The sequence below is a fragment of the Aethalodelphis obliquidens genome, unplaced genomic scaffold (genome assembly GCF_003676395.1).
Source record: "Aethalodelphis obliquidens isolate GAN/ISIS:26980383/991018 unplaced genomic scaffold, ASM367639v1 scaffold4, whole genome shotgun sequence".
NCBI classification, from domain to species: Eukaryota; Metazoa; Chordata; class Mammalia; order Artiodactyla; family Delphinidae; genus Aethalodelphis; species Aethalodelphis obliquidens.
The window spans coordinates 38,988,661-39,001,698 of record NW_020837948.1 but is presented as its reverse complement, the minus strand read 5'-3'; the positions used below and the strand labels follow the sequence as shown (position 1 = coordinate 39,001,698).

The 13,038-nt window shown below is 38.2% G+C and overlaps 1 pseudogene; it reads left to right on the top strand.

Moving 5' to 3' along the window:
* Window positions 1–11,991: 11,991 nt before the first annotated feature.
* On the top strand, window positions 11,992–12,487 carry LOC113617657 (oligosaccharyltransferase complex subunit OSTC pseudogene; annotated as a pseudogene).
* Window positions 12,488–13,038: the final 551 nt, after the last annotated feature.

Here is a 13,038-nt window from a genome sequence, read left to right as displayed (position 1 = left end):
ACGGCAAGACAATAAATGGGTGTTGTTTAAAGCCTCTGAGTTTGTGTTAATTTGTTATGCAGCAATAGAAAACTAATACAATCAAGGTAAATAAATTCCTTTAACACTGTGCTCACAGAGTTGGCTTGAAAAGTGGAAGAAGCTCTCATATGATATGACACTGAAACAGTAGTGTTCAACATTTGAAGATCTGCTATCCTTGTTATAGTGATAGTTTGCTGGCCAAAATCCATGCTCCCTTTTTCCTGGTACCATTCCCTACTGGGTTGACTTCATGCCTAACTTCAGAGGTGAGACTCAGCTTAATCTATTAGAGTATACCACCTGAAGACAGCACATGTATTCTAAACTGGTCCATATGAATAAAACAGAGGAGGATTTTGGTGAGAATGTTGGGGCACATACTCTCTTTTCTCCTCTGAGCTTGGCGATGTGAGTATTGAGGTTTTTGGCTATTGAAGCTCCAAGGGAGAACCTGGAGTTTTGAGGAGGCTATTATATACAGCCTAAAAATTAAACCAGAGGAAGCAAAGCTAAGAAAAGGATTCTGATGAGGTTTGAGGATGGCGTCATGCTGTATGTGAATATAAACCTATTCTTTTTTTTTTTTTTTTTTTGGGTACGCGGGCCTCTCACTGTTGGCGGCCTCTCCCGTTGCGGAGCACAGGCTCCGGACGCGCAGGCTCAGCGGCCATGGCTCACGGGCCCAGCCGCTCCGAGGCACGTGGGATCCTCCCAGACCGGGACACGAACCCGTGTCCCCTGCATCGGCAGGCGGACTCCCAACCACTGCGCCACCAGGGAAGCCCCTAAACCTATTCTTGACTGTTCATTTATATGGGGCAATAGATCTTCCCCTTCCGTTAAAAATTTTTTTGTTTAAGCCTATTTGCATTGAGTTTCTTGTTTCTTGCTACTGAAAAAATATCTAAATTAATAGACCAGTCATTATCTCTTTGATTGTCATGATACCTTTCTCCATCTTTTCATAGAATATGTTCTAGACTAGTAAACTCTCATCATCTGGGTATATTTTCTTTTGTCTTTGTCTAGTTTTAGGTCTAGAGGTAGAAATCGGTGAAAAAATTATAATAAAATGTTATAAATTTATTGTTTTTATATTTTAATCCAATTGAACAATTCAGGAAAATAAGTATTGTGGCTCCCGTAATATTCCTATTGTAACACATATTTGAAGACTATTAACTTATTATTAGCTTCGTCTAAAACTTGTCCTTTTAGAAATTATGTCAATAAAGTAGAACCCATTTTGTTTAAGTTATGTTTCAAGTTAGTGAAAATGTAAACCATACAATTCTCATTAATTTACATTATAATTCTTTTGACTGAAACATGTTGGAGATAGTTGCACATGAAAAAAAATAATATTTGCCCTATGTAAACATGAAAACAGTTGGTTTGTGTTGCTAAAATTAGTATTCAGTGCCTCTTCATAATCACAATCTTACTAGCAGAAGTGAATAGAGTCAGTGATACAAAATGTGATATTGCAAGCATAATAGTTCCTCTTTAATAATTTAAAGTACTTTGAAATATGTGTATTTTAAATGTGTGTGTGTATGTGTGTGTGTGTACGTGTGTGTGTGTGTGTGTGTGTGTATTGAAAACTGTGGCTTTTCATTTATTTGTTTACTTGCTTTTTATACTTTAAGGTCTTGTCTTTTACTTGCAGGCATTAATTTTCCCAGAATGTAGTTGTGATAACAGACCTCCCTGGTCTTAAGGTTTTCTTAGATGAGCTAGCCCTTCTAGGAGGGTATCTTAAATATTAGTGTTTTAGCAGGTTAGAGTTGACTCAAATAGAGTATAGCAAAAAATACTTTCATTTTTTTTTTTTTTTTTGCGGTGCGCGGGCCTCTCACTGCTGTGGCCTCTCCCATCGCGGAGCACAGGCTCCGGACGTGCAGGCTCAGCGGCCGTGGCTCACGGGCCCAGCCGCTCCGCGGCATGTGGGATCTTCCCGAACCGGAGCACGAACCCGTGTCCCCTGCATCGGCAGGCTGACTCTCAACCACTGCGCCACCAGGGAAGCCCTACTTCCATTTTTATAAACACTTAAAAGTAATTTGGAAATGAGTAAAATGTACATGAGATATCAGGTATTTTTAGATTTCTTAAGGAAAGACCACAAAGGAAATTTCCAGCATAAGAGATACATACTTTAAATATATGAATTTCAAAATGGAATTTAACTATTCTTATAAGAGGAGGTAGAATACAAATTGAGTGAAAAAGATCAATTATTGATATAGGAGGAGCCTACTAGTTTTTTTTTTTTTATTGCAAGGATGGACTTATAAAGGAAGCTTTAATTTAAAGAGGAAATCTAGGGTGAATTGATCTTGAGTGGCATGACTGAGGGGAAGTATGGTAATGGATATAATTGAGAACATGGAAAGGAAGGGCAGAGGAGGAGCAGAAATGACACCTAATGTGTGTCTTTTATATCAGGGAAATTGCATAAAGAGGTAAAAACCCATAGCCAAGAGAAAAACATGCTAGATATTTACTGTGGTCAGAGAACAAGGGGTCATTGGCCAAGTTAATGGATCAGATAATGAGATGGATGTTGTATTAGTTTGCTAGAACTGCCATAACAAACTACCACAGACTCGGTGTCTTAAACAATAGAAATTTATTTCCTCACAGTTCTGGAGGCTAGAAGTATGAGATCAAGGTGTAGGCAGGGTTGGTTTCTTCTGAGGGTCTCTCTTTTGTCATCTTCCAGTGTCATCACATGGTCTTTCCTCCATGTGTGTCTGTGTCTTCATCTCTTCATATAAGGACACCAGTCATATTGTATTAGGGTCCATCCATATGACCTCATTTTACCTGGATTATCTTTTTAAAGGCCCTATTTGTAATACAGACACATTGTGAGGTATTTGGGGTAAAGACTTCAATATGTGAATTTTGCAGGGGTGCGGGGGCTATGATTCAGCCTACAATAGACATGTTTACTTCAAGTTTGCTATGGACCTAGCCTAATATGGTGGCTGTGGGAATTGAAGGGAATAGCCTGGCCAATAAAAAGAAGAATCATTAAGAGGAGTTATTTAGAATGCAGGATAGATACATTTTTTTAAACTTTTGTTTTTATTTGAACTTTTGAAAAAAAGGGAAAACCATGTTTTGAATAGGAAGCTATATTTGAACACTCACTGAACATCAGAATGATAACTTTTCTAAGAAAGCACACTCTCTAGTAGGTAATATTATAAAAATGTGTGAGTTGTCAATGGAAATAAAAAGAGAAGAGAAAACTTAGCTCCATGGGATGACTTTAGTGAGGAGTGCTGTTAAATGTCTCAGATCTTTGTAAAAGCAGGAAAATATCTGGGATTGTGGAATGCCACCTAAACTAAGACAATAGAAATTATGAAATGCTGGCCAAAGAATCATTGAGAAGAGGATTTGTCAAGAAGGAAGTCATTGATATCTTCAAGGCAATACTTTCTTTTGTAGTGACACTGTGGGTGTGGGTGTGGGTTGCAGTCAGTGTATGTTGAGATGGAGAGGTATTGTAATTAGGGGGAAGGGGTTCAATTTTATCCTTCACAAAATTCATCACTATCTTTTCTGAGTTGTCTGATACACTCAGTTGTTATCTATAGCTTACCAAACATTTTGAGCTATCCTTATATTTCAGGAAAGCTATAGCTCATACTTAAATGATATTTAATGATCAAATTGTGATTGCACCAAAAGCTGCAGTTGTGCTTTTCAGTGGTTACCTCAAAATTCAATGCTTGGATAAGCAGAAAGAACATAGAAATCTTTATAGTCTCAATCCATGTCTATTTTTTGGCTCCAACTCTTATTCAGATCTGTTTCCAGGACCTTGGGGCTAAACATTTAAACCATGTTTTTATTCCCTTGAATAAGTGGCAGTATAAATTTTATGGTAGAATCAGTTCAGATGGAAAGTACCAGAGCCAGGTATGGGATTATTATTCTGAGAGTGGTGAACTAGAGCCAAGGTCTTTAGGGAGGGGAGACCCCTGTGCTAAGACATGTCCATGATGGAGAAGACTTTCTCCAGCTGAGAGTGATGCTAGAGGTCCTGGTGGTATGGCACTTTTTCTTTAATGAGAACAAATTAACTCTTCCTGGAGATGATTTTTAAAAATTATTATCTGATTTTGTTGTACTGTAAAGTATCTTCAGTAGAATGATTTCCTTCTTTTAATTTTCACTTTTATATTTTATTCATTCACTCCACAAGTTTTGTGGAGTGTGCCAGGCACTGTTCTACATGCTTGGTGAACAACTATGAATACCTCTGCCAGAGTAGAGCTTATATTCTAGCAGAGAAGACAAATAATGATCAATATGATAATATATTAATATATTATAGTTACATTAATTAATATATAATTTATTAATTTTAAGATATTATATATAGTTAATAAATAAGAAAAAAATGCACCCTGCTAGAAGGTGATAAGTGCTATCACCTTCTTTGATCGCGAATAGGCATACTTTATATTTTCCAGGTAAACCTGTTGGCAAACAAAATATGTGGTATAAAGTTATAATAGCCAATTTTATAACTATGAGCTAATGAAACTTTGTGATGCTATTTAATGTTTATATTTACCCCCTGCAAGCAATTGATTTTCAAATTTAGTAACTTTCTTCCAAATAATGTATCTTGCATCTATTAGTGTGCCTTTTAAAATCACCAAGTCATTTGCCCAGTCTTCTGGTTAACCCGAACCTCTGTTCCATGAGATCTTTGAACATTGAGGCCTGATTGAAGGCTCAGGGTGCTTTTGAAAATTCACCAAGTATAATTCTCCCTTCACCTGACAAGAAATCGGGCAGATAAAAGTGCCTTTATTTTTCCTGGAGTCATGGTACAGCAGAGCCTTTACTGTTCTGCCCCAAGAGAAAATTGTTGCCTGTCCGAAAAGGGAAGGAAGAGGAAACAAGGATAGCTCTACTCAAGTCTTGCATTTCTCTTTTTCTCTCCAGAGTCTATGTATGCATTCTATTTTGAAACATTTCTATTAGAGAAAACAAAAATCCTGATTCTCAGTGTCTTGACTGGGAAAACAAATGTACAATTTGTAATCTGTTAGTTCCGTAAAGTTGAAATCACTGGGGACAGATGTATTTCAGAATTCAGATTTTTTTGCCTTTTTTACCTTTTTAGTACCTGTGCCAGATATTTGCTTTGCAATGCTCTTCATTTAAAAATTTTAACCCCAGTTACTGGACTTTAATATTATTAGTGGTTTTTTACTTGGGGCTTATAATTCTTAAGAGACATCTTTTAGCAAACTCAATTAGCATTTTACTATTGAGCCATGAGTTTTTATACCTTCTAAACAAATACTGGAAGACAACTCAGCATTACTAGAATTTGTAAAACATTAGTATATATGTATATATATAGACACATATATACCTTCAACATGTAATTGAAACCTTGTGTTGCTCTACAATGTTTATATTTACTCTCTACAAGCAGTTGATTTTCAAATTTAGTAACTTTCTTCCAGATAATGTAGCTTGTATATATATGAGTGTGTGTGTTTGTGTGTGTGTGTGAATATATATACACATATATATGAATTTATAAATATATATATCAGTTTATAAATATCCTAAAAGGCTTAGCTAATTTAGGTATAAGATATTGAGTGGGTAAAGTAGGAAAAACCAATGATTAATTTAATAGTTATTTACTTAGTTTATCAAAGAATGCATATTGTTTTGGTGAACAGTCAAACATGAGTACTTTTCCCCCAGATTCAGTTACATTAAATAAAAAGAGTAATTTTTTTTTTTTACTCTTTTAAGAATTTGTGCAGTTAAGAGTAAAAAATCATGTATGCCTAAGTAAGTAAGTCAGAAAGAGGAAGACAAATACCATATGATATCACTTATATTTGGAATCTAAAATATGATACAAATAAACTTATTTATGAAACAGAAACAGACTCACAGACATAGAAAACAAATTTATGGTTATCAAAGGGGAAAGGGAGTTGGAGATGGATAAATTAGGACTTTGGGATTAGCAGATACAAACTACTATATATAAAATAGACAGACAGGACTTCCCAGTGGCACAGTGGTTAAGAAACCACCTGCCAATACAGGGGACATGGGTTCGAGCCCTGGTCTGGGAAGATCCCACATGCCGCGGAGCAACTAAGCCCATGCGCCAAAACTACTGAGCCTACACTCTAGAGCCTGCGAGCCACAACTGCTGAGCCCATGTGCTACAATTACTGAAGCCCACATGCCTAGAGCCCGTGCTCCACAAGAGAAGCCACTGCAATTAGAAGCCCGTGCACCGCAACGAAGAGTAAGCCCCCATTTGCCACAACTAGAGAAAGCCTACGTGCAGCAACGAAGACCCAATGCAGGCAAAAATACATAAATTTATTAAAAAATTAAAATAGACAACAAGGTCCTACTGTATAGCACAGGGAACTATACTCAGTATCCTGTAATAAACTGTAATGGAAAAGAATTTTAAAAATCATGTATGCAAGAAACTTTTGGGAGCAGTAGTAATTTTATAGCTTAGAAGACAAGAAGGATATGTTCTCATTTACTTAGAGTTTGGGTCCTTGGCTTTCACGTCATTCTAGGTAATTCTAACCACTGAGTGTTTGTGTTTGCTAATGAACTTTTAAGCCTTTAAACTGAGATTTGTCTCTGATCTTCAGAGAAGTTCCCAGATGTTCCCTTATCGTAAAAGTTGGTATCTGAGAAACGTTTTCAGGAAATATATCTCCTCCACCAAGTCTTCTAATTTCTTTAAAGTAATTCAACCAAATAATATGGCCTATTAAATTGTTTCATCTTAATTCAGGGACAAAAGAGGAATGCTGCTCTGGAGGTCGCCAGTATATACCAAATATTTTCTTCTTCTTTGCCAAGTGTGCAGTTCATTGTTTGGTCACCTGTGTCTGTCAGTTTAGCACATTTAAGGCAGTTCTCAGCACCCCCATTCTTCTCTAAATCTTACATGGAGGCTTCAAATATTGTCTGGCTCATTATTTCCCAATGAAGGTTAAGCCCTTGACTGTCAGACGGAACCCTTCGCTAATTAGAGCCCTTGCTTTGGCACTGAACGTGTCATGTCTGTGAGCCTTCCCACTGCGATCAGGGGCACGTTGCTCGCTCGCATTAAGTAAGTGTCCAGTGCCCACAGATCTCCAGGAGAACTGCTTGCTATTTTCTACATGACAAATTTTTTAGCTTGCTAAAATTCTAACTCCTCTTTAACAGGCTCTAAGTAGAATTGGATGAAGTATTCCTCAGTTCACTAAGAAGAGTTTGCTTAATACTACCCTGTTTAACCTCTTCAGTTTTGATGAAGTTGAATCCACACTTGAATAATGAAAGTGATACTTTCAAATGTGGAAAAAATAGTAAAATTTCCCACTCTTTAAAAAATAAATGTGTCAGTATATCTGTTACATAGTATTTAACTTCATGTTAGGTTAAAAACCATCTTGGTTCTTTTTGATTTAATTAAAAAGGATAACTCAAGATTGGTTCACACTATTAAAATGGTATCATAAAACTACATTACTTCCTTTGATTCTATCTTTGCTTCAAGAAATATATAATTTATGGTTCGTTTTTCGGTTGATAGGGTTTTACCAGCTGCACGGATAGAAAGATTGAATTGACGGGCAGGTTTCATGCCTTTGAATTGTCAAAGAATGCTTTTGGGAGTAAGTCAGGATTCTTCATTAGTATTCATAGGAGTGCTCCCATGTCTTGTGTTTGATCACTGCTTCTTGCTTCCATTTCCAGCTTTCCTCGGTTAGAGCAGGGAGCTGGCCCGACTGATGCAAGTGTCTTGGTGTTTGATTTCTTTATGGGTTAGCTTTTTGAAGAAAATTCTCTGCATGGATATAGGCCATACTCTTGTATTTGGCTAGTTGATTCATGGGTTAATTTTAGACACAAGACTAGCTCTACAAGCTTAGTGCATTTTTCTTTTTAAAAGAAAGTATGTTATAGAAGTTAAAAAAAATTATAGTTCACTTATTCTTGGGGAAATATATTATGTAAAGTTATTCATGTTTCATGACTGTAATGAATGTATTGAGATTTCATTATACTCTATAAACAAATTAACATTTTAATTTTGGAATTTCTGATATTTTTAGTTTTAGTAGCTGATCCCCTCATATAGGAATTAAGTGAAGGCAGAAAAAGCACATAAAGTTTCAAAGTGAAAAACAAGGTATAATAAGTGTCAGAGTTGTTGAAGGCCAGAGGAAAACAATTTTCTTTCTCACTGAGAAGCTATAGGAAATAGTTTATAGAAAGTTGTAAAATTATTAAAAAAACCATACTTATTGTTTAACTCAACAACTTTTAAATTTCTTTATATGTGTTGATGTTTCTTTTAAGACTGCTGTAATAAAGATTCAGTGACTTTTTAAAGTATAAAATCAGTTATAATCCATCAGATGGATTAAAACTGTTTTAAAATATTTGCTTCTGTGGGAAAAGGATAAATCATTAGGTTTACATATTGGGCTCTTAGTTTCTGTACTGCTCTCTGTTTACTTCACTAGTATTGGGACTCCCTTACCAAAAATTTATATTTGGTATATATATACATATATACTCTCTTGGGGGGGTATAGCGTGAGAGGAGCTTTTTAAAAGTTTTTTTCTCTTGATTATAAAGAGATAAATATATATATATATTTTTGCGGTACATGGGCCTCTCACTGTTGTGGCCTCTCCCGTTGTAGAGCACAGGCTCTGGACGCACAGGCTCAGCAGCCATGGCTCACGGGCCTAGCCGCTCCGCGGCATGTGGGATCTTCCTGGACCAGGGCATGAACCTGTGTCCCCTGCAACGGCAGGCGGACTCTCAACCACTGCACCACCAGGGAAGCCCAGAGATAAATATTTATTGTACAAATTTTATAAGAAAAAGAAGGGAAGAAACCCCACCAGTAATCCAATACCCCGAGGCAAGCAATAGATACTGGTTTATTTTCAAACTTAGATAGACAATTATTTTTTGTCTTTTATGAATAGTTAACTCATGTTTTTAGCTCATTTAACCATTAGAGTTTTAATAAATCTATTTATATGAGATAAGCATATATACATTTATTTACTTTATATGAGCAAATTATTCATCTTTTAATTTTCTTCATTGATTTTATGGTGACAAAGCCCATTCTGTGATTTATATTCACTATTATTTTTTTTTGGCTGTTAATAATTAGTTTTTAAATTTTTCATTGCTTTTGATTTATTTTAAATTACACAAATAATATGTGAATATAGTCTTGGAAAAGATTCAGATGTACCCTTGTAAGTTCTCTTTTTTTATCGTTTCCTATGACAGTCTGTTCCCTACTAGATTTTAACCGTGGTTACCAGTTTCATGTGATATTTTCCTTTGCATTAGTGTATGTATTAGGATTTTGAGTGGGTTTTTTTCTGTTGCTCTTGACTAGGGGACAAAACCAAGGACACATTGGACAGCCAGTATCTCATATTCTAAAGAGAGCTGGAGTGAGACAATCCCTCCAGGACTCAAACCAGATCTGCACCTCCTCACCATATACTAGCCCCTTCTTCTAACTGTAGGCTCCTCTGGTTTATATAAGAGAACTCTATGGAGAGAGGAAGGCAGGGCGAGAGAGAGGAAGGTTATAGTTGGCTCCCAAGTGAATTGCTTGTAGAGAATGGGGATTCTGCAAGAACAGTTGGCTTGCAGCTGACTGACTGATTTACTCCCTGTCCTGTTGGAACAGGAGAACTGGGGAGACACAATGAGCAGAGACAGGAGGCTGCAGGAGTCAGCCTGTATTCCTGTATTTTATAGGAATGGCAGCCATGTGTGAGCATCCTGTGGGACAACTGGACATGAAGCCAGATGAATGGGTTTAAGTACCTTATCAGAAGGTGTTCTCCTGGTTGAGGAGAATGCTGCAGCAAGAGGTGGTGAGGGGACCCACTTTATATACCTATCCTGTACCATGGGGGCAGGGAGTGTGGCCAGAGAGGAGGGGGAGCGGGAAGAAGGTGGAGCCACCCTAGGTCTCCCAGGGTTTGGATCTACCACCTTTAGTGAAGTATCCTCTCTCTCCCCACTGATATTTTTGAAGCTTTATATCAAAATTTTAAATATACTAAGACTAATACACTATATAATATCTACATTTCAATATTATTTAAAATATACTATGATCGATATATTTAAAATATGCTATTAATCAAGGGTCCCCAACCCCTAGGCCGTGGACCGGTACCAGTCCACAGCCTGTTAGGAACTGGGCTGCACCGTAAGAGGTGAGTGGCAGGCAAGTGAGCGAAGCTTTACCTGCTGCTCCCCATCGCTCGCATTATTGCCTGAACCACCCCCCGCCACCCTGGTCCGTGGAAAATTGTCTTCCACGAAACCAGTCCCTGGTGCCAAAAAGCTTGGGGACCGCTGCTGTTAATCAATTCTTCATGTTATTTTTAAATTTAGAACAATTTTAACTATACTTTGCCTATTTGTTCTTGCAGATGAATTTAGATTCCAAAACAAAATTCCTCAGGATTCATTTACATTTTGGCCCCTTCTGTATTTGTTTCTCTTCCTCCATAGTAAGAAACTTGACTCCCATTATCATTACTATGTCTTTGTTCAGGATTACTTGCTTGTTCAACCCCCCAGTATGTAACCAGTGTCATTGTTTCCTGTGTGGATGCCTCACACCACAACCCGTGTTCCAACACCCCAGGCCAGGTCTTAGTGTCCAGCACTGAAGGGGCCTGGCCAGAGAGTCTCCTTAACACCCATGCAAGTGCCTTTCTCACAGTGCTCAGACACACCTCACATCACGCCCCCGGCCTATAAGCCCTTCGTCTGTCTGTGTAGGCTCAGACTCCTGCTTCTGACTGTCACCCCTTTTGTCCTCCTCACTGGCTTAGGTACTCTGATCCCCACATTGGGTCGCCACTCTTGCATAGATGCCCTCGTCACTCCGCTCAGGCTCAGACCCTCTCCAGGGATGCCCTCCTCAGTCTGCTGGGCTCTGAAACCCCATCCAGGGTGCCACTCCACTCCAAGTGGCCACCCCCTCTCCCAGCTAGAGCTCTGATGCCCTGAGTTCAGTGGATGCTCTCTTCACTCTCTTTGGGCTCTGACTTCACACTGAGCTACCACAATCCATGGACTCCTTCCTTTCTCTGCTGTGCCTCTGATACCGTGTACTTCCTGCAGGGACCCCTGTGTCTCTCCACTTGACTTCCGACTTCCTGCCCCAAGTCAACCCCTCACATGAATGCTTTCCTCACCTCACTGACTCTCAGGCTGGGAACCCTCCTACCTGGATACCTTCCTCACCCTGCTTGGGTTTTACACCTTGACGCCAGTCTTGTTCTGCCGCACATGATAATGGTCTGAATTGTTCAGAAAAGAAAGGAAGAAGGTGAAAGGGGAAGGGAAGGAAAGGAAATGTATTTGATTTTTTTTATCTTCCTTTCCTCCAAAAGTATTTATTAAATGCAATTAACAGGCGAATAAGATTCCTGCCTTACAGGGGTTTACTTTCTATAAGTGGGCACAAGCATGTAAAGGTATTATTATCATAGTGCAGTATGCTACCACAGAGCTTTTCCCTAGGATGCTGTAATGGCAGGTTGGAAGGACACCTATTCCAACCTAGCAGAGTTAGCAGAGGCCTTTGGGAGGTGGTGGTGATAAGGGAGTTTCATCTATAAGGAACAGAAGAATCTAAACAGGTGAAGAGGAGGCCAGGGTAGGTTGATGAACCCACACTAACTTTTGTATCAGATTCTTTAGAAATTGAAGTAAGCATCATATTAAAAGTGTTAGGATTACTAGGAAAACAGAAGTAGATTTATTTAAAAGCCTTTGTTAATGAGAAAAATGTCATTACACGAAGAGTTTGGACTTTCTCTGCCTTTCTGCAAAACAAGGAAATTAGTTTAAAAATGAATTCATGCCTGTTCCCGGATGGCGTGTGGGGCTGGCGGCCGACAGCTGACCCTGCCGCCACCAACATGGAGAGTTTGTACCGAGTCCTGTTCTTAGTGCTCGAATGTCCCATCCTGAAGCTGAAGAAGCCGCCCTGGGTGCACATGCTGTCGGCCATGACAGTGTACGCTCTGGTGGTGGTGTCTTACTTCCTCATCACTGGAGGAATCATTTATGATGTTATTGTCAAAACTCCAAGTGTCAGCTCCATGACTGATGAACGTGGGTATCAGAGACCATTAGCTTTCTTGGCCTGCAGAGTAAATGGACAATATATTATGGAAGGACTCATATCCAGCTTCCTGTTTACAATGGGAGGTTTAAGGTTCATAACCCTGGACTGATCCAATGCACCAAACATTCCCAAACTCAATAGATTTCTCCTTCTATTCATTGGATTCATCTGTGTCCTATTGAGTTTTTTCATGGAGTATTCATGAGAATGAAACTGCTGGGCTATCTGATGGTTTAGAATGCCTTTTGAGAAGAAGTCGGTGGATATTGAATTTGCTCCTGTTAATGAAGTTTTCAAGGCTGTACCAGTCCTCTGATATGAAATATGGAAAAGGATGAAAAGCAGCAGAAAAGAAACATCTAGTGAAAACGTAGGAAGCGTATTATAGCTTGGACTAGAATGTCTTCTTGGTATCAAAGTGACAAGCTTATCAGTATTTTTCCCTGCTGTCCTATACTGTCATACCAACGATGTTAAGTGGCATTTTCTTCTTTTTTTTATTTCTTAAAGAAAGTATACTTCATTTCTACAACTATAATATTGAATAAAGTGATTATTTTTTACAAACCCCTTAAAAAAGTGAATTCATGCTGCTTTGAGGGCCTGGAATCTGCCTGAATATGAATTACTACAAACACAAAAAAGAATTTTAAATGAAACCCTAAATATTTGATAATGGGAATGCTTAATTTATTCTTGGAGTAAGCATGACAAACCTCTGAATAAAAGGGAAAGGGAAGTTATTCTTTATATATAGAATGCTTTTCTGTTTCTTTTAAATTTTAAAA